The sequence below is a fragment of the Helicoverpa zea genome, chromosome 23 (genome assembly GCF_022581195.2).
Source record: "Helicoverpa zea isolate HzStark_Cry1AcR chromosome 23, ilHelZeax1.1, whole genome shotgun sequence".
Lineage (NCBI taxonomy): Eukaryota > Metazoa > Arthropoda > Insecta > Lepidoptera > Noctuidae > Helicoverpa > Helicoverpa zea.
Window position 1 is genome coordinate 2970793 of NC_061474.1, and position 19557 is coordinate 2990349.

General features: G+C 34.7%; 1 protein-coding gene across 1 annotated transcript in view; it reads left to right on the plus strand.

Moving 5' to 3' along the window:
- The first annotated feature begins 333 nt into the window (after window positions 1-333).
- The window catches only part of LOC124641973 (ABC transporter G family member 23-like), a 61020-nt gene continuing 41796 nt past the window's right edge, over window positions 334-19557 (plus strand). Inside the window, exon 1 of the mRNA XM_047180254.1 lies at window positions 334-580. The gene's annotated coding sequence lies outside the window, so the exon portion shown is untranslated. The remainder of the gene's footprint in view (window positions 581-19557) is intronic.

Genomic DNA, 19557 nt, shown 5'->3' on the forward strand with positions numbered 1-19557 from the left:
AATCTGGAAATTGTTATTTGCAATACCTATAAAATATTTTATCTTTACTAGCAGTAAAAAAAACTTTAAAAGGAGTTGTCATAATTATGTTGTCAGCTAGGTACCTACGTAAACACAGCGATCTTTTTCTAATTTAAGTATAAATAATATTCACAGACTTCTAGCTCCCAACCACCATTTTCCGCAAGTAAATATACGATAGGTAAGACTTAAACATAACAAATGACGACAATTTATAATTAAGGATTTAATAAATATACTTGTCGATGACAGTGTCCCCTCTCAAAGTTTATGGTTCTACATCGCCTGGAGAGAGCGATCTGCTTGCTGGCTGGCAGTGCGTTCTCGGTCTCGACTCTTGCGCGACGTTTAAAAAAAAACGCGTTCCATTTTCGAACCGCTGTCAAATCGCGCGCCGTTTTTCGTAATTATTTTTCACATAACCATCTGTAGGCCATCTTGGTTTTACTAAGAGTGATTTTGTAATTTTCTTTGATTTTTCGTGGTAATTAAATACAATTTTTTGTGCAAGTGTTGTTGTACGAAAGTAAAAGGAGGTGAAACGTTTGTTGCTTTTTCGGTGAGTTTGAACGTTCTCATTTTTATGTAATATTATTTTATTATACATCGATAGTGTTGTGAGCATACGATTACAATATAAAAAAGTATTTGGTAATAAAAATATTTTATGAACACACGTCACAAAATACTATTTTAAAAAAGTAATTTTTCTCCATGACAGATTAATCTCTATCATGAATACGTAGGTAATTGGCCTAGATTGAAACTTGTAATTAAAAATTCATGTCATAAAATTTAATTATTCGGTAATTGGATTTTTATCTCTACAAACAATAAATTTCATAACGTTTAACATAGCAATTAGAAACGAGCATGAATAATTTTCATTATTTCAGTCATTTTCGACGTTCCACTTACAAAAAGTGTTTCGCTATCTTAAAACGAGAGAGAATTTGTATATTTTGGTGACTCTTTTCGAATATGAAATGTCCTATTTTCTGGACTCTTAAATCTTTTTTATTTTTCTCACAATATTTTTGTAACTTTTGTCAATTAATTTCCCAATTCTCTTAGATCAACCTCAATCTGTTAAAAAGTAGCACATAAATCGTTAAGTAGGACGTCGTAACAAAAATACGACGCGCCGAAATGCTTGCAATATTGTCGATTCATAAAAACCTTCACTTAATTTTTCTACCGTAGGTGATATGAAAAAACTAAAATCTCAGTCCTATGAATCTAACTGCATATGTAGGTACTTACTCTATTTCAGTAATTCATTTTATGTATACCCACAGTGCTACAATAAACTGACTTTGCATTGCATTTAAAACAAGCCTTTCGACACAAGAACCAAAGTTTTGGTCATTGCCAGCCTATTTACTGCTGCTGCTACTTTTTTATCGGCTGGGTAACCATCAATATTGACAAGGCCTACTCACGATGTACGATAGTAAGTCCAACTAAAAACTGAAACTAAGGCTTTCTTACCAACTTACTAAGCCACCGTCTTTTCGCTGATTTGTATAAATCCACATTTGTCTAGTTATGTATTAATTTCTTCGTATTCCAATTACCTATTATCTACACTTAATGCTTGGTACAGTCAGCCACAAATTCCAGTGTCCTCTAAATTAGGAGTTCGACGTTCTCACGACGCGACGTTTTCCTCAACAGTTCTGATTAAATTGCGTAAACTAGTGTGATAACTTTTTGAAGTTGAATCAACGACCGACTGTGTAACAAGGCCGTTACTGCCACTGTTCAAAATAAATTAAAAAGTCTACTGCATAGAAATGCAGTAGACTTTTTGTGTAGTGCAGATGCACTATCACTCTTGTCTATCTACAAAATTACTAGACTATCAAAATTTCGATCTTCAAATAAAAAGGTTAACTAAGCAAAATATAGTGGCGCCTAAAAAACGCAACACCCTTTAGAACGCTTCCTAAGAATGTTTTTTTCTTCCTAATAAAGGTAGCAGATAGATTTGCTGAATTGCTCATAATTATTTGCTGTTGACTGTACCCTACTTCACTAGATTGCACATGCAAGTTAAGACAAAAATATAATAATTATGATCATTTATCATTTGATAAATTTAAAAACTAATCTGACCTTCACCTTATTTAAAGGTCCACACGGGGTCTCAGATAAAATTTAATTTATTTCGTCATCTTTTACTAATCCTATTAATTAACTCTTTTGGCTGTGTAAAACCGCTTGTCTTACCTTGTCTACTTGCTACTCAAATACTCAGCATTAATATAGTGGATTTTTTGTTTCGAAATATTTATCTCCTGGCATGCAGCAAAAATGCTGAAAATATGTATTCCATGCCTACCTTTATTCTATGCACCATCACTTGGCATATAAAAATTGACTTTCGGCCAGTTTCTTCATCAAAAGTAAAATTCAAAGTAATGTCTAAAGTAAAAGTAACGGTCAAATTCGTTTTTTCAAGGCTAAAGTGACAGCAATGACAGCAAAACGAATAGAAAAAATTAATTTGACCGTTACTTTTACTTTAGACATTACTTTGACTTTTACTTTGGCTTTTACTTTTGATGAAGAAACTGACTGTTTGTCAAAACTCTGCATTATCTCAATCAGAAATCGACAAATGACTGCCCGTTGAGACGTAGCATTTTTAATCGTCTTACGCAATCTAGGGCTGCGATAAGTATCTTAAAAATCTCAACGATTTTTAAGACTTTTGACAAAAACATGTGAGCATACACGTGACCAACCGTTTCACATAATATAAGGTAATAGATACCTATGATGGGTAAAGGTATGCAAATGGTCAATTTTATAGCTAGATAAAATATATTGTGTAGAAAAACCGGAATACAAAATAGGCTTTTTAGTCAAATATTACCAAAAAAAATTGTTGATATCGTTAAATAGGCCTCTAGCAGCATAATTAATTATTAAAACACTCAAATTAGTAATTATAAAAATCAAAATGACCCTTTTAATGTGTTTTTAGATTTTTTGCTTAAAAAATCACATCATTATTTATTCTTATAAGGCCTCTAATTAAATTCAGGCCGGTTTCGAAACTAGTTAAGTAGGTATGCTAAAATTTTCAAAAAACTGATCTTGAGAAATAGGATAATGCTGTTTTTTGATACATTATTTTATTTCCTCTTTATGTGGTTTGTAATAAATTGGCACGTGATTTTTTGTATCACGTTTTTATTGTATAAGTAGGTGCTTACTATTCTTTTCCATAATATTATGTATTTTAAAAATCGTATTATCTCAGTCGTAAAAATTCTATTCAGTGGATGAGTGACTTGCGATAACTTCAAGTGGTTTTGCATTTTCTTTAACAAAAGCAAGGAAGGGCATGGTATCCAACGTTATTACCTATGTCCACGTATATCTTTGCACCTTTTGAAGAAAGCCATTGCTATGTGACGACGCCCATATGCAGTAATTTTTTGTTTAGAAGTCTATCACAACACAATTTTTTGACAAGAATTCTGGGTTATTTAAAAAGCAATATATAGGCAAGACCACAGAATTCCGAGCTGCTTGTTAACCACCAACAAAGCGGCACAACCCGCGAATCGAACCCACGTGCCTCCTCGTGCACATAGTCGCACTATGCGACTTCTAAATCAACGAGGCCAGACCACAGATTACTAAATATGTATTTACAAGTATATAATTAGATTAAAGGTAGGTATCAGATGCTGAAATTGTTTATCTAAGAATAGATCGGTTCACATAAAAATGAAGGTAACCAAATGTTTGCTAAATAGTAGCAATTAATTAACTTGAAGGTTCGTTATTAAACAAACCTTTTCATCATGGCTTCCAAAATTGAAGGGCATTTTGTGTTTGCGTAAATTTATTTTGGTAGCCAGGTAGATTAAATATTTGCAAAAGGGTTTTAATCATTTTTAAATTGATGTACACAAAATTATTATACAATTTAGGTACTGTAGCGCGTTGCATGTTGTACCAGGATATTCTACTTGAATAAAAAAAAACATCAGCTTTTAAGCTTGTGTTTATTCTGTTCTGGAAAATTATCAAATCAATGTAAAAACCTATGAAAAATCGATTTTCAATCTATTTTATATTAAAAGAACATCATTTAAATGCCCTGTTCGGCTTTAATACGTGAAAAACCTCTACAGTACCTACTTCAAAGTCAAAGACCAAAACTGCTGAAATAAACGTTCTGTTTTCATAGACATAAATAATTTTAAGTCCACTTATGAAAGGTTTTCGGAAGTAAGTATATTCTTTATAGTCTTCAAAGCCCGTTCGGTTAGTTATTCAATATTTACAGTTCATCTAAAATTTACCATCCGTTCCACAAACGCTGCTAAATAGCTTATCTAAATCAATTATTTCGTAATCTTGTCCCAGTCGATTGTAATGTCTCAATAATTTTGATGACTTCATTGTAAGTGGTAAATAACCAATAGCTTCTCTATCAATCATTAGTAAAATTATGAATGCGAAAGTCACTCTGTTTATCTGACAGTCTGTCTGTGCGTCTGGCTTGCCTAAATTACTGAACGGATTTAGCTAAATGATAGGACAATGTGAAAAATGGAAGTGAAAAAAGAAACTCAAACTAATTCAAACTGTGGTCAATGGTGGTCTGAAACGCATGAGTCAAGTATTTTGTGTTTTCGTCCAAAACAACAATTTTTTCACTGTTACTTACATACATACAACAGGGGTGAAAGTTAAACTGTTAAGATTGAAATTACCGAAATTACAGTAATACGAAAACGTTGGACAATACTTTCTATACGTTTTTGAAGGAAAACTTTCTCACACATACCTTCTTTTAAGCTTCACATGGCATTCGTGTCAAATGTGTTTTAGAAAACAATTTCGTTAATTCGATGCAAAATAAGAACTTGCAGTAATATAACCGACTTTTTTTAAAATCAATATCTGATCTATATCAATCTGCTCTCTCACGATTACACGTCACTGCCCAAGTACCCTGGGCATTCTATGCGTTCGTGTTTTTTTACTAAGTAACTATTAAGGTAATCTATGGCCATTAAATCTTACTAAAATAGCAAAGGTTTGTAACAGTATCCACCTAACCAGTATCAGACCTTTGATTAATTTTTCAGAATTAGGCTTCACCAAGAAACGTAATTCCATGGGTTTATAGTCGTTCGCTACTTCTAAATGTCCATCACAAGTTGTTTTCACGTGATGAACGGGATAAAATATAATCAGGAATAATGTAACTTTCCAACATTGAAAGAATTTTCCAAATCGATTCAGTACTTTTAGAGCCTCTAGCTGTCATTGAACATCCTTGGCAGTCGTTACGGGTAGTCAGAAGCCAGTAAGTCTGACGCCAGTCTAACCAAGGGGTATCGGGTCGCCCGGGTAACTGGGTTGAGGGGGCCAGATAGATCAGTCGCTCCTTGTAAAGCACTGGTACTCAGCTACATCCGGTTAGACTGGAAGCCGACCCCAACATAATTGGGAAAAGGCTCGGAGGATGATGAGAGCCTCTAGGGTACAAACAATCAAAAAAGTGTTTGCTCTTTGTTACATCAGTATAGGTTTGTAAAGATAACTGTGCAATATAAAGTAAAACTATAGCAATTATGTATATCAATAAAATAACTGTGATCTTAAACAATGGAATACCAATAAACAAACAAAAGATGTTCTCACTTCTTTGTTAACTATTTTACTACTATTAGTCTATTGTTAAACGTTACACATCTTGTTTAGAATGCATGTGAAAAAAATGTTTTATGTTCCATAATCATGGGTTCCAATTTATACATAGATTACATTAATTAATTAAAGATGGTATCCTAATAAATAAATAATAGATGTAAACGCTATATATGGCAGCTGAAATAATGGATATATAATTTGGCAAAACATAACAATTGGATCAGAATCGTGAAATCGGTTGTACGCTACTTTTTATCCAAATGCGGGATTGTCTCCCAAGCAAGAATGTTAAAATCCAGCTTTAAAAAGATGGCCAATGCATGTGTTTTCAGACATATAAAAATACTATTTTGTGCCAACCACGCAAAGGATGCTTTTATGGTACTTATAACAAGATAGATGGCGTGATATTTTGGCCTATAAAATCGCATGTAACAAAATTATATTGAACAAGTTAATTGTCCCGCGGTTTTCCTTGCATTGTTAGTAGGGCCTGGGTGCAATAAACAATGTCTAGATGTTAGTTGGAAATACTTTGTTAGAGTTAAAATACTAGCTTCTGTTGGCAGTTTCATACATGTCCCTTGGGTTGGGAACTAATTCCCGGATAAAAAGTTGCCTATCTCTATAGCATTTCTCATTAAATGGCATAATTAACACTTAAAGACTAACTCTTCGGCTTTATAATATTATAGTAGGTATGTTTAAATACCAACATATCATCAAACTATAAATGAATAAATCCCCCATGAATTGTACGATATATATCATGGCGACTTAAAAAATGCCATGCAAACATTTTTTTTATCCTCCTCAACTACTCTACAGCACACGTTGATCAAACATTTAAGTATTCACATCAAGTATGATCTCTTGAACATCTGTGTTTCGTAAAGGAAGTCCAATAGTTTGTATGTCTGTCACGGATAAGTTGAAGTTTGCTAAACTTAGGACTTTAGCAGCTTCGGGAGATACATTGTGACATTTGTTTAGAATTTTGAAGGAAGATGATAGCCATGAAGAATAAAATCACTAGTGCAACTAGATTGACGCTTCGTAAGAGCTTTTATAGGCCCAAAAAAATTGACTTTGACCAGGTGATAGCTCTTTTACTTATCATCATATTCCTCTTAGGTAAAGTCCATTGTTAAGCTTAGACCTCCTCCAATGAGCGCCAAACCTATAGGTTTTGGGCGCACTTCGTCCATCCATCCATTGCTCGCTATACATACTCACAAGGCTAAAAAAATACTTTATGTCTTATTGAAGCAAAATGTTCATAGTATAGGTAATCAACCATACTCTGCTTATGTATTAAAACAGTAAATTAGCACAAAATGTAAAAGAAAAAGACAAAATTTTTGCTACAAGCTAGCGTCATGAATGTATTCGTCAGCATCTCACATTTCATTTACAAACAACTCGATTCACGAACTAGAACACGACGATTTCGTTTTACGAATGAATCATATACCTACATAATATTATTTTTATTTCTCAGAAAGTCTAGACTTAGAATAAATAAGACATTATTATAACGGAGCACCATATACAAAATATTTGTGAAATTTCTTTATTCATGTTGTGGATACAACTATTATGCTACTGAAGACAAACATTTCTTCGCCTAAACACTGAATATTTTTCATGATCTAGTAGATACTGTTAAGATACTTTGTTCAATCCAAATGTTTTCGCGATGTACATATTGTACATACTTCTTATATTTGGTTTTTGTACCCATAAAGACTTACACAATTTGCCAGGTCCTAACCCAGGCAGGAATTCGATACTCGTGTCTCAAACTCTGTCACCACGACCGTCTTAACGGTATCTAAATCGTCACCAAAACCTCTACCCAGCACCAATGAATAACCCAGCCGAATTGCCCAACATAACCATTCAAAACACGAGCATGGAAGTGTCATTAAACTGTAGGACTCCCCACAAAAATGTTGCATATCGTATTCTACGACCAGCGCCAGTGAAATTAACCTTGGTTCAACTGATGCGACTCACGTAGTCCGGTGTAACCCGCCCTTGAGCCAACTAAACTGCGGATATATATGTGTGTGCTTCGATTCTTGTGCAAATGCGTTTTATGTAGATGATTTGCCAATTGGGATTGTCAGACTAGCAAGTTGGGGGTAACTGGTGCAAAAACAAATGCTATATAGTGGTATTCTTTTTTAGAGCCGAGGGCTGTACACGATCTTTACGTATTTCTGGTATAAACGAAAGGCAGCTTAAATTATACAGTGTAAAAGTTTTTGAAATCTACGGTAAAAAATATTTAATTTTTTCGGATTATGCAAAATGATGTGATTGTATTCCGTTTTTTTTTTTTGTTTTGGTATCTCAAGTTATGACTGCGATTTTTTAAGTCACCTTCATCAATGAAGATTCCTGAATAAATTGTCACAATATACGAGTGCATTTGTGTACAAAGATTGAATAGGTAAAATATCCAATTTAAATTCAATAACATCTTTACACCCGGATTTTATTACATTCCTAACATTTACGACTTATAATTATAATCATAATCATAATCATCGTTTATTTATTTAACATAGGTAGAAAATACAGTTCTTAAATTAAAGTAAAAGGTCGCTATGTTATGCTCGGAAGCGTACAAATATTGTGGTTGCATGCAAAAAAACTTATCGTGCAAGAGGTATGCAAAAATTATTATTTGTATGTTAAAAAAATAAAAATAATTAGGTGTTATTTTATGTTAAGATTAGTAAAATAATAAATTATTACATAAGAAAGAAAACAAAAATACAATTATCTAATAAAGTAAAAATAAATCGGTTTACAGTAAGTTATCACTTAGAAATTCATCAATCTTATAATAACATTTTTCAATTAATAACGATTTTAATTTATTTTTAAATTGTGTTACATTTAATTAAATTGTCTTATCACATCTGGCAATTTATTGTAAATGCGTGGTGCCATGCCCAACACGCTCTTACTAACTAAGGCAGTCCTACAACACTGGTTTCTTAGTGAGTTTGCATATTGGCTACGAATAGCAACATCTCGCAACGTTGACACTTTTTCGAATAGCGCCATGTTTGTTTTGACAAAAACACTAATTTCAAAAATATATAATGAAGGTAAGGTAAGTATCTTCAGCGACTTAAAGAATGGTACACAGCTGTCATCAGATTTAAGCCCACACATTGCTCTTATGCATCTTTTTTTGTGCCTTAAAAATTATATCCTTGTATATCTTTGATATCCTTCTTAAAGAAGGATGAGTTTATTTGCTTAAAAGAGCTTATCTCAGGAACTACTGGTCGGATTTGAAAAGTGCTTTCAAGACAGCAATTTTTTGAGGCTATAGGCCACTATTTATCTGAATGCACGTATAGATCCAACGAAACGCGGATGGAACCACTGGCAGAAGCTGGTGTCCAATTATTCTCACAAACATCAAACACACTATAATATGGAAACTTACTTGTCTTTAACGACAGCTAATGAGGTATACAAACAATCCTTGAAGCCAGCCTTGATAATAAACTGCGAATTGTTAAAACCAATAATAGGTAAATACATAGATGTTAGATATTTGCTTTAACATATCGATGGGAAGAGACAATATAATATTTTTTTGCTTTTCATAACTTTACGTAAAATATAGTAATTTTATGTGATAAGAAATATCATTGGTGCGATTTCCGCATAAAGTCTTTTCCCAACTATGTTGGGGTCGGCTTCCAGTCTACCTGCCTATATGATCTCCTCAACCCAGTCACTAGAGCAAGCCGAAACCCAGATTTACTAGCTTCTGACTACCTTAAACGACTGCCAAAGATATTCAAATGACGTTTTCGTGTAATGTCTGATTACTATTTATTTTTGAAAAAAAGAATACTTAGATTATTTTTACGATTCCTCGAACTGATTTTTTGTAGACCTATAGTTATAGTTAGTTCTCACACCGAGAACGATTGAGCGTAGCAGAAGCATTTTTTATTAAATCTTCATCGTCGTCCATAGATATATACCTAACTTAGTTCGTACCTAATGAGTTTGCTCTTGCTATGCGCAAGAAAATATCATAATGTGGATATTAGCAAAGATTTCCGTTTCCTATACATTTTGCAGCAGATGATTTCCGCTATATTGTAAGAGAAAGCGTGTTGAATAATTTTGTTGTGGATGCTCCACATTGTGGGGTTTAACCGACTTTCAAAGAGGGGGTGTGTGTTTACATGTCTGATTAAGTTGGTACAAAAAGAAGTTTGGTAAATAATGCTGAATGCATTCAAAATATTTTTCTTTACTTAAAACTTAAAGGTTGTTTGAGACAAATAGCTAACCCACAAATATTTATTATCTTCATTTACCCCAAAATGCATATTTTTGGTAAAAACATTCACGGTTTGTGCTCAAAATTTTTTGATCTGTCAATATTCATTTAGGTTTGTGATCTTTACGTCCTACTGTGGATTTCAATATCCTGTCTCATCGTTCATTTGTTTGTCGTTCAATGTTGTCTTTAGCCCCAGACAAGCACAGACAAATTCTCTCTATTAGGGATAGTCAAAAAAAATCAAAATCAAAAAAGGTAAATAAAGTAGGCAAATGAACAGATACATGAGTTTATTGAAATCCGCTGCTAGACCTTCCCCTAGTTCAGGAGCTAGCCAAATCCCGATATATGTACCTCTTAAACTTACCCTTGTACCCCAATTTCCTAAATTTAGGGAAGCAAGAATAGCTTACGCATTCATACTTGCATCTTTGCTATAAATCCACGTCTACTTTCACAGTCGGAAACTCTGGTAGTCTCATCATCATCAGCTTATGTCCGCTAACGAGCGAACAAAAAATGTAAGTGCATAATAATAATAATTTGATGTTGTTTTGTAGCAATTTGCTTCATAAGCTTCGTGTCTTACGGAGAAAATATAATATGGTGCATCACGGAGACCTGTAACTTGGCAAATTTCTTCACTCTTAGGACATATTCTTTGAGAATTTTCTTCAAAAAATTGTCTGTACCATATCTTCCGAAACATCCTGATTGCAGTTATTATTTCTTACTAATGGTTTAACTGTTTTAGCTGAATTATTTTGCCACTAGCTGCTCATTTGCACCATCCCCTGCCCTACTTGTGGAAACTACTAGTGCACTCGTGTAAAAAATATCCTATAGCCTTTATCGATAGATAGGCTATCTAACACTGAAATATTTTTTTTTTAACCGGATCAGTTCCTGACGGATTCAAACAAACAATCATTATAATATCAGTATAGTCTGGATGAAGTAGCTTGCAAAACCACGACTTCGTCCGCGTTAACTCTTAATATATGGATTTACGTTGCAATTTTGGTAAATAAGTTCTAATCAGGCTATTTGTATAAAAATGTCATCAAAATTAATCCAGTTGTTTGAGTTTCAAATATAACAAAATACAAAATCATTCTTATAAGATTCGAGAACAATCCTGAGAAGACAAAACAATAAAGCATTTTCCAAAAGGACATCGTCATTCGTCAGTTCCGCGTTGCATCTTCCTTGCATTGACAATCTTATTGATCAAACTACAATTAAAAGTGTCGAGTAATTAACATGGTTAGCACGTTTACAGGACGTAAAGTGCATCCATTGTTTCGCTTTGTACTTACGTGGTCTTACAAACATGCTCTTGGTTTCCTATAGCTCTGAAGCTGGCATTATTTTAAAACTTACGAACTGAGAACCTCTTCATTTTTGGGAAGTCGGTTAAAAATTTCTCTATCGTGTCGAAATCTTAATTCATTACAAATGTTGATTCCGCACACTTAGGCAAGTTTACCGACCATATCAATACATACTCGTCCATTTTTCTTAAAACAACTGTTAACTTTGAAAATTGAAAATAAAAAAGTCTTCAGACTACTATTTATCCGGGTAAATGCAGCAGTCCCAGGAAACAGTAAACCCGCTGATGGACTCCGGTAAAAATAAACTGATGACTTAAACCAGGTTTTAAATCTACTACGTGCCTGCGCATACGATTAAGAACAAAATAATTACCTTCCTTCTAATGTGTTCATTGTTTAACGGTTAGATTTAAACCGTTAGCGATAACACATAAAAACTCAATGTTACATAACATCACACCTACTTTTGTAATGGTTTAGACTAAATTTCCGTATAGAAAAATATATTAATGTCCATTTTCACCTACATTTAGGGATCCCCTAAGAGCATTTAGTGAACACACCAAAGTTTAAGTGTCCCTTATAACCTTTAAATATAGGGGGAGCCGTTATTCTATGTGACGCTTAGTTAGTGAAAAGTTAAGAGATTCTTGGTGGAAACGGGTATGAGGCTATGCTCATACTCCTAATAATTTAGTTAGATGTTCTTATTTAAAATGTCCGACTGTCATTTGAACATCATTTAAATCGTTACACAGTTTAGATATATTTTCTCAGATAGTCAGAAATCAGAAGCCAGTAACTCAGACAATCAGTTTTACCCAGTATTGGGATGCCTGGGTAACTGGGTTGAGGAGGTCAGATAGACAGTCGCTCCCTATAAAACCACTGCTGACTCCGGTTAGACTGGAAGCGGACCCCAACGTAGTTGAGAAAAGGCAGATGATAATGTTTTTATAAAATGTGGATATTAAGCTTAACCACCTGCTTTCTGAGGGAACTATTTCCACACCCTCGACTGCCTCGTTGGTCTAGTGGTCGCAAGTGCAGCACAAGATTCCTGGGTCGGGCCTTTCACAATGCAGCCCGCAGTATGGAAGTTGGTGATTGATTCACCCGTGCATCGGAGAGCACCTAAATGTCGGTCCTGCGCCTGATCTCTTTCCGGTCGTGTCGGATTGCCGTCCCATCGGGCTATGAAAGTGAAGGAATATTGAGTGCATCTGTGTCTGCGCAAATCCTCGTGTACTATAATATGTCCTGCGCAGCTGGCCGATCCCCTTAAGTGACTGGATGCCATTATTTCCACACCCGGATAAAACGCAGTCCATATGCTTTTTCAGACTTGGACTATGTGTACCGGTTCAGTAATTTTGGCGTCAAAGTCAAAGTAGACAAGACAAAGTTATATGTATTTCGTAATATTAAGTTTAAATGATTAATTTTTTTGCGCTTCCTGCTTATAACACTAGGTATTCTCTATTTGTCTAACTCAAGGATTAAATCTAAGATTAGATTAAGAACTTTAAATACATAGACTAAAAAACTTTGAATGCATTAGGTATAGATATAATGAGAATTAACTTTTTAGGTGCTAAATTAATTATATTTAACCCAAAAAGAGCAACAATTTTTTCAAAAAATAAAATTAGTCATGCTTAAATCTAAACTAATATAATTAAGAGGAAACATCGTTTTGTTGTCACAGGTATCTGTGGAAATCTAAGGGAGAGGCCTATGTTCAGCAGTGGACGTCCTATGGCTGAGATGATGATGATGATGATGATGATGATGATGATGATCGTTTTGTTTATTTGTACCTTAAAGGCTCCGGAACTACTGACTTTAGTGAGACTAAGGAACAGCAATTCACTCTTATATATAAGATGATAAATATTATAGGTACCTAATATAAATATGTAATTAAAAAAATATACGTATGTTGACTAAACAAATACGAAATAAATACATTCTAGAACAATTTGAAATAAAAACTTTTGACTTTGATTTATTGCACAATCTTGCAATAATATACCTAAGACTTTTTGGTTTCATAGAGATGACTTTGCAAGTATTTAGCTAGGTACTAGGAAATATTTATTTATTGACCCACCAGTAATGAGCTAATGACTACACATTGAGCTAACTGATGACGAATCCGTCGGCATTATGCAGATAAATCAACTTTGTAAACACTACGCTAACCAATTCAATTGTTCATTGAAACAATAGTTTAAACTATGGCACGTATTAAAGACTAATTGGTTGTTTATTTATTGTATTTTAATTTGCTTTATTGCACTTATAAATGTTGTAAAACGTGATGTAACTGTCGTGTTTTGTTTTGATATGCATAGTTTGTGTGCAATGCTATTTTTATGGGGATCAAAAGTCAATTGTGACATACATATTATTAGTCATCATGTGGTATCCTGGGTTCCATTTTTAGATCTTTGACATTCCTTGGTCGGAAATGGTAAATGTGATAAATGGTCTAACCAAAGTATATCGAGTTATCATAGTAAATAGGCTGAGGATATTTCAGGGAAAAGGCTAGGCTGATGATTTATAAGAAGCATCGAGTTGGGAGCTCTGTTCATCTCAGGATTTATAATCCAGGGTGGTCTGTCTAAGACTATTTATCGGACTTTCTGGCTTCTGACTATCCATGATTACCCATCCACGGACCAATCGCGTCAAGCGTATATTAACCTTATGATCAAAAATGTGGCTACATATTTTGTGCTTTTAATCAAACGACTATTAGCTCTTCTACTGTTTAAAAAATAAATTCCAAAAACGTTAACCCAACCAGTTTTCGTAACACAAAATGCAGTAATATGACGAAAGCGGGGTTTCAGTCAGCTGCAAAAGTATCATAACAAAAGTGCAATTGTTATACATTGGCAACTGTAAGCTAGGAAACACCGTCGTATCGGATGTGTAATTTGAGTAACACATAACATGGGTAAGTACTGTGTATTGGCTTAGGAAGTATAGATATTTGATATTGCTATTACGATTTACTAGCTGTTGACCGCTGTTTTGCCTGCATTTTATGAGAACTCTGAAATCGGGTACCTTCATCTTTCCTCCTCAACTAATTTACCTGAGCAAAATACCCCGGCTTCTGACTGCCCATAATGACTTCCAAAGGTGTTCAGTGACAGCCAGAATCCAACAATTTAACGTGTCTGTCTTCCGTAAGATGGTCCCCACGGATCGACCGCGCTAAGCCTTGTTTACCCATATTTTAACTGATCTAAAAGTGCAAACAGTGTTTTAACCAGTGTCTAGCTTACTTCCAAAATTCCATTCCCACGGTACACTCAAGTGCATAAAAATGGACTCCACTGAAATGCATTGAATAACAATGATATCGGACAGTCGATAACTTGCAAACACACATCCCAACTCGCCCACAGATTTTTTTTTTTATATTTTGTTTAAATGGATATAACTAGCACTCAAAATATGGTATTGTCATATCCAAAAATTACGAATGACGACATCAGAACTATATTTGATATTGTAGCAAGACGATTACGATTCAAAACACATCCTTAATTCCTGCTTGAAAAAACCCGAATATTTAAGTACCTATGTCTGGGAAAACCCCAGACTTTGAAGGTATAAATAGATTTAGTTATTGTAACTTCGACAAAAAGAGGAACATTTTATTCAGCTGCATAAGTTTATCAATAAAATTTATGGTGAACTATATACTATATAGGTAGTAATTATTTCCTAGAATTTATAGAAATTAGTTTTTTGCCCCATATTTAGATTCAAAAGATCAAATCACCTCTTATGTTCAAGTGAGCACGAGTTCCTAGATCCAAATTAGTTTCACATAATAATATACTGGATTAGCTTCTTTAGATCAATTTGCTGTAAACTAAACTTTATCTTCTTGTTTTTAATTAAAAACATTCAAACCCTTATTCATTTATTTATTTTTAAATTACAATTACGTTAGTCAGATTATTATATTTTTACTCCTAACCCGGAATTCATAGCCCAAACTTTACATGTGTCAAAGACCATTTTGCCCACAAAGTTCCTTTTAAAGTTACGTTAAAAACTGTTGTATCACCGACCTCATCGCGTTATGAGTCGGCAAAATAAGATTTCGCACACGAGATGAACATATGTTGTTACGAAGCCGGAATTCCATAGTGAAAGTTGATATAGTAACATATAGTGCTTATTTCAACGGAATCGTATGAGCGTTTTGTATGTACTCGTAACTGTTAAATATTTTGGTGGTCTGTTTTTTTGCAATTGTGTGTAATGGTTTTAATTTGATGTTATTGTCTTCGAAAAAGATTCTTAGCTTATAACTTTATATGAATTGGCTCTTTCAGTTAAGTAGAGGTATTATAATATCCGCATATAAATGACCAAGTGCTTGACTTCTATAATTAAAAGTATAAATGAAGGGTACGATTTTTGTAAAGACCAGACCCAAAATTAGGTAGGACATAAATAACATCAAAAGATATATTTATAATCCTTTTTTCGTGTATCTGGGTTATACCAATACCTGAGACCCAAATTGTGTATGACGCATCACTTGTATACGACAAAAACATACTTATACAAATGGAAAAAAGGTTGCACCTTTTGACGAAGCGATAAGAATATTTTTATAGGTAAAGTTCTTGTCAAATAACTGGACAAACCGATTATACCCTTCAGTAAGATTGGTCGTCAAACTTTCTGGCTTCCCGTAATGACTACCAAAGATGTCCAAATGACAACCGAGACCAACTTATCAAACGTGCCTCTCGAAATACGGAGGAATTTGTCAAGATTGTCACCCATCCACGACCGCTCCATGCGTTGCTTCTAAAATTCAAAATCATTTTTGAACGTCAAAAAATACAAAAGACAGCCCACCCTACATCCACTTCCTATGTGTTTTTGCTGAGAAGAAGAAGTGGCACATCAAACTCCCGAGCAAAAACAATAACTTGGACACACCACTTCAAAAATCTCAAAAATTACCTCCATCAAAATCTTTTCAACCCACACAAACAAACAGACAACAGGTTCTAAATAATCGTAATTGAATGCATTCATGACGTAACGAGTTACGTTCCATTCGTCTGTAGGTCGCGCCAACCGGTTACCAGGGAGCACTGTGTCAAACGGAATGAGGTTACCGTAATCTTTACCGGTAATCGCAGTTTGAGAGTTATTTTTAACTGCTGTATGGTTTTAATCGTTCTTTGCGGATTTGCTTTGAGTAAGGATGGTGATTGACGATCATTTTTCTCTGTTTGAGAAGAAGCCTGTGCCCTACAGTGGGATGATAAAAAGACTGATGATGATGATTACAATAAAGGTATTTTTAACTTGGTTAGGAGTGGTTTTACCGCGCCGAAATTCTTCGCGCACCCGGAGACTGGTCTAAAGCATTCGTCGATAAACGTGCTATTCAACACTGAAACAGAAATTGTCTTATGGTCCCACGATTCTTTCTAGAAATTTGCAGGTTCTACCAAATAAACAAATCGACTTCTTAGGCTTTTAATACGTGCCTATTATTAAAACTACGGATTCTTCTTTTCCAAAAGGAACAAGAAAAAAAGTTGAATATTTTACACGTATATAACACGCCATGTAAAAGAAGTCCACGCCACGCGCATAGAAAATCAAGAAAGAGGGGGGAGTGGCGTGACTGCCGAGTGTCATGCTGTCTGCCGTCACTCTATTCTTCTATACATAATTTGTATACGTATGGCGAAGTTAATGTTACTCAAAGGTGAAGTATGGGTGTCAATTACCTATCTAGTTACTGGCTGCCCCGAGAGATCATCGGCCAAAGCAGCTATTCTTTCCAAAGGGACACAGGTGCACTAATTATTCCTTTACTCTCATACTCTGGTAGGATTCTTTTCAAGGAGTCCGTGGACACAGGTGCACTCTTTATAACCTTAGGTACCTACTCCCATAGTCCAATAGGATGGCAATCCAATGTCGAAAAAAGAATCAGACGCAGAATTAAGGATGTGTCTATAACGATTTTATTTATCATAATAAAATGTATTTTTCTCATTCTTTTAAATACATGCACAGTAAAAGCTATACACCTATGCACTAAATTACCTCTTATCTTGTTTTTCTTCAGAAACTTTTTAAGCTTTTTACTGCCATGTGTATAATTAATTTAAAAAACTGGAAATGCAAATTAAAAAAAGACTTAATTAGGATGACAGTGACGCACTTGAATATAAAGCAGTAGAGGATAACTACCTATTTCTTAGGTCCCAATAGTCATTTAACATCTTTGGCAGTCGTTACGAGTAGTCAGAAGCCAGAATGTATGACAACCAGTCTTACCATGGAATATCAGGTTACCCGGGTAACTGGGTTGAAGAGTCCAGATAGGCAGTTGCTCCATGTAAAATATTAGTACACTTTTAGACAGAAAGCCGACCCCAATCTACTTGCGAAAAGGCTATACAGATTTTAGATGGAATATCTCAAAGTACGACGATATGAATTATCGTTTAATTACAAAAAGGTACAAAAGCAAAGAGTTTGCGTGTTATATCAGTAGATCTTTGTGCCCGTTACGGTGGCATGGTGGCACGGTCGAATGCCTTCAAACCATAGTTTTGCATGCTGACCGCAAATGGACCTATTATGTCTGCCACGTAACTTGCAACAATATTTAATCGGGTGATGATTGCAAGTTAGTACAGTTACAAATAACTTGCAAAAACGACTCAGAGATGATAATTACCTGTAGGTACATGCATTGAGGAAAAACTATTACGAACATGCGAATCACGAAAATCAAGAATAATATGTAGGTACTTAAATTTTTATTTAAGCTTACTTCTACTTCCACCCACCGTTGCACCGGTTAACTGTAACGATAACCAAACCAAAACCAGCCTTGAAATTACCGTGATTTCGACAGTCCAATCTTGCTGACTAAATTAACCAACCAAGTTCCAACGTATTAAATAAATAAAAGTAAAAATGTAGGTTTCGTAGATCATTTTGGAACCTGAAAATTGGATCTCAAGATTCTGTATATGCAAATGGTTGATATAAAAATTGTGGCAGCTAAGAACATTAAACGATTGTGTGTGCAGCTGTTTTAAACCTTCGAGAAAAAACACCTGGTTCAATGTTTACAAAAGGGCCAATTCTCAAATAATTATCTACCATAATGCATTTAATTATACAGTTAAATTGTCAACAAAAACTATGACTAAGATTCAGTAATAGCGTGTTTAAATACACTTATCTTTGTTGTAATTGCAGCTAGGTATAATTATTGTTTTGCTGCTAAAATTTAAATACGTATTACCTAATAATACCCAACAGTGTTTTAATAATATAATCTACTATTTGAACTAGATCTTTTGACGTCAATGTTCTAAAATTATTACATAAATTAATAAACATTTAAAATAAGATATGCAGGAACGCATTAAGAGTTCAGCATGTCGATTCTATAAAATATCACAACTCACTTCGACATCACTCTCACTTCGACTTCGATCTAAAGGTAGAATTCCGTGGACGCGACAATAGTCAACCTTTGAAAATGTATGGCACCGTTGTCGAGGCCCGTGACAGTCGCGCGCGGCCGACGAATTTCGTAAGCTGCTCGCGGCATTGTCAAAAATTTAATTCTGGTTTTACTAAAATTCTATAGATGTTATTAAGCGCTAGACCATGTTGAGAAGCGTACGGCCGCGAGCGGCTCACGAAATTCGTCGTCCGCGCGCGACTGTCGCAGCCCTCGGCAGCGGTGCCATACATTTTCATAGGTTGACTTTTGTCGCGCGCGGCTGCGACAATCGCGACCCACGGAATTCTACCTTAAAGTTTCGTGATTGACATTGTCAAACTACACTAGCGCTTCACTATCGAGCGTGTTGACAAGTTGAACTAAATCAAAGTCGAGATTTTGACAGATTTGTCAAAATCTGTCTATCTATAGGGGAGGTAGGGGAGAGATGGGCAGTTGGGAGACATGATCAAATCAGAATAAAAGGGGGGTCCTTTTATTCTGATTTCTGATCATAGTTTTGTTTTTTTTTAATTGGGTAGTTTACGTTACCGACTGGTAACGGTGTTCATCCATAGACTATCTGTCATTTCTGTGAGTTGTCAAGAACAAACACTCGTAAAAGTACTTAAATATTTTGTTGCGGT